General features: G+C 52.5%; 1 pseudogene; it reads left to right on the forward strand.

The window, feature by feature from the left end:
* Window positions 1–2224: 2224 nt before the first annotated feature.
* Window positions 2225–2854, forward strand: LOC136378689 (ephrin-A5 pseudogene; annotated as a pseudogene).
* The last annotated feature ends 591 nt before the right edge of the window (window positions 2855–3445 follow it).

Here is a 3445-nt window from a genome sequence, read left to right on the forward strand (position 1 = left end):
TTGCTTTTTTGCATGTGCCCTGAGTGGAGGACCAACCGTCCAACTGTGACCTATGTGTGCTGGGTCAATGCTCTATCCACTGAACCACTTGCTTGGCCAGGGCCTTCACTACCTTATTTCCTTTTTCTTTATCTTTTCTTTTTTCTTTTCTTTAGAGGAGGGGAGATAGTGAGACAGGCTCCTGCATGTGCCCCACTGGGATCTACCAGGCATCCTCCATCTGGAACCCATGCTTGAATCAACCAAACTATTTTTAGTGCCTGAGGCTATTGCTCAGACCAAAGGAGCTATCCTCAGCACCTAGGGCAATTTTCGAACCAACCCAGCCACTGGTTGCAGGAGGGGAAGATAGTTGCTTTCGCTGTGTGCCCGCACCAAGACATACATACACTAGGCCCATACTCTATCCACTGAGCCAACTGACCATAGCCTGCTACTTTCTTAATGTCATTGTATTTGACAGTTTTCTTCAGGCAGCAGGTCAGATCCACAACTGACACATTGCGGATAGGGACACAGAAAGCCAGGGAGCGTCTTATTCAGCTCAGGGATGACCTTGCCCACAGCTTTGGCAGCGTTAGTGGAAGCAGAGATGATATTCTGGCAGCTCCTCAACCATCATGCCACAGCTTCCCAGAGGGGCCGTCCATGGTCTTCTGGGTGGCAGTAGTGATGGCAGGGACTGTGGTCATGAGTCCCTCCACTCTGCCAAAGTTGTCATGGATGACCTTGGCCAGGGGAACAAGCAGTTGGTGGTGCTGAAGGCATTGCTGACAATCTTGAGGGAGCTGTTGTACTTGTCATGGTTCACACACTTCATAAACATGGGACATCTGCAGAAGGGACAGAGATATGACCCTCCTGGCTCCATCCCTCAAGTAAACGCTTGCAAAACTGACTCTTACCCCTTTCCTCTACTGTCCAGTCGTTGCAACCCTCCGGGACTGCCGGTGCTGCTGCTGCTGCCGCCGCTGTTAAGTTTATGTCCCTGCCTCCTAGGGGTTTTAGGATTCAGTTGGTGGTTTTCACCTCTTGCTGCTGTTGTGTCCAGGGAGTGAAAGGGAAGCAGCTGCGGGAGGATCGGAAAGGTTTTCTAATTAGTCATTGGGAGGCGCCTCTCCCTCGTGCACGCTCTCTCTTTTTCCTCTCTCTCCATTTCAAACTGATTGATGCCTCTCTACAGGTTGCTGGTCTTGGGGCAGAACCCACAGGGACACTTCTGAGACTTCAATCGGGGCTCCTGACACCGTGTCTGGGGATCATTCTTGCTCCCAGGAGGCGATCAGACACTGACAGCCCATCCAGGAGTTGACAGATTCGTTAGGAAAGTGATAGTTTCCTCTCCCGCCATCCAGCAGAGCTGTTGGGTTGGCGTCGTCCCGCAGGTTTGGGCATCCCAGGTCCGCCTGGCTGGCTGGCTGAGACATCGCTTTTCATTCCCTCCATTGCCTTCACACCCGGTGGAGAAAAGCACGCGTGAGAAATCCCCGAGGCCAGCGTCTGCGGCGCTGTCTCCCGCCGCCGCCCCCGCAGACCGACCCCGCGGGGGACCTGCTGGAAGAGGCCGAGAGCCAAACTGTGTTTTGAAGTTTACGAAGCAAGACCGCTGCTCCCCAGCTCAGCTGCCGCTTAACCAGTTCCAGGATGCCGGCGAGGGCGGATCTGCGGCTCCGGTTCCCACCCTCTCCACGCACCGACTCCACGCAACACACCACGACTCCTCCGAGATGTCCGGGGGTCGCCCAGTTAGCGCCCCGAGGAGGCCCCGGGCGCGAAGCCCTCCGCCCCACCGAGCCCTCCTCCGGTTTCCCACCAGCCGCCAAAGTAACTCGGGGCGGAGCGAGGCGCCCACGAGGGCCCTGGGCGCGGAGAGCTGTGCGCCCGCGGCGCCGACACGGAGCGGGGCGGGGCGGCCAGTGTGCGTCGCCCCGCGGGCGCGGCGTGGGCTCCGGTGACTGAGCAGCGTGCGCCCCGCCTGCCCGACCCGCGCGGCCGCCGCTCCTTCTCCCCGGGTGCCCGGCCCGCCCCGCCGCCCCGGACACAGCCCCGCACCCTTTACCCCGCCCGCGCCGCCGCCACCGCACACTCGAACGCTTCTCTCCATCTTGTGATTTCTTTTTTCCCTCTGAACGCTCCATTGGAAGGTCCGAGTTTGAATTCAGCCCCTCCCCTCACTCCACTGTCTCGTTATTTCTCGCTCTCCTCCCGCTCCCCAGCATGCGTGATGCTCCACGTCCACGCGGAGATGTTCACGCTGAGTTTCTGAATGTGTGTGTTCAGCTGGGACTCGGACTCCAAGGCCGCCGATCCCTACAGGGTCTACCGGAATAGCAGCGGCCAGGATTCCAGAGGGACGACCACATGGACGTCTGTCTCAGTGACTCCCTGGGCGTTCCCTGCCCTCACTGTGAGGACTCGGTCCCCGATAATAAGACCAAGCTTTATGTCCTCTGCGTGGTGAACTTTGATGGCTTCAGTGTCTGCGACCACACTTGCAAAGGGTTCAAGAACTGGGAATGTAACCGGCCTCACTCTGCAAATGGACCACTGAAGTATTCTGAAAAATTCCAGGTCTTCACACCCTTTTCTCTAGGATTTGAATTTAGGCAAAGCAGAGACTATTTCTACGTCTCCTCTGCAATCTCAGATAATGGGAGAAGGTCCTGTCTAAAGCGCAAAGTCTTTCTGAGACTAACAAATAGCTGTATGAAAATATGTTCATGATTATGTTTTGGATGTTAACAACAAAGTAGAAAATTCATTAGAACCAGCAGATGACACGGTACATGAATTAGCCGTGATCATTTTCTTGCTGGAGCAACAAATGCCAACTTTAAACCAAAACAAGTTCTAGTTTTTGTTTTCATTCTTGCCTCCAGAAAGGTATAAGGTTATGAAGTGTATGATGTCTACTTTCAGCTGTTCTATTTTAGTTGCTTTATTTTTATCTTGAATGAAATTCAACATCATAAAAATAGAATTTACAGCAAATATTTTATACATTCCTGGATGCAACCATTAATAGCGGAATTAATGTTGACCTGATTGATCTGAATACTTCAGGACAGTGCATTATTTTCTTATCCTTCTTTAAACTATAAAAAACCTAGCATCCTCGGAATCACAAATCACATCATTGACAGAGACTAATACACTATTGTATAGGTAAAGAGATCGCAGCCCAAAGAAATTAATTATTTCAATATGACTTTACAGTGAGTGGACAGCAGAACCAGGAACTAAACTCCACGAGACACGTAGAAAAATGTGTGATGTTCCCTGGAAACTAATTTGTGATGCTGGATGGGCGCAGGTTAAGGTTGATAAAATCCATTTCCACCGTCAGCTGAGCTGGGCATAGAACTGACTTCTTTAGTGGGATTTAAGGACAAGTGTCTGGGTGGGCACCCCCTTCACTGACAGAAAGTGGATAAAAATTCTGAAA

The sequence above is a fragment of the Saccopteryx leptura genome, chromosome 7, assembly GCF_036850995.1.
Source record: "Saccopteryx leptura isolate mSacLep1 chromosome 7, mSacLep1_pri_phased_curated, whole genome shotgun sequence".
Classification (NCBI taxonomy): domain Eukaryota; kingdom Metazoa; phylum Chordata; class Mammalia; order Chiroptera; family Emballonuridae; genus Saccopteryx; species Saccopteryx leptura.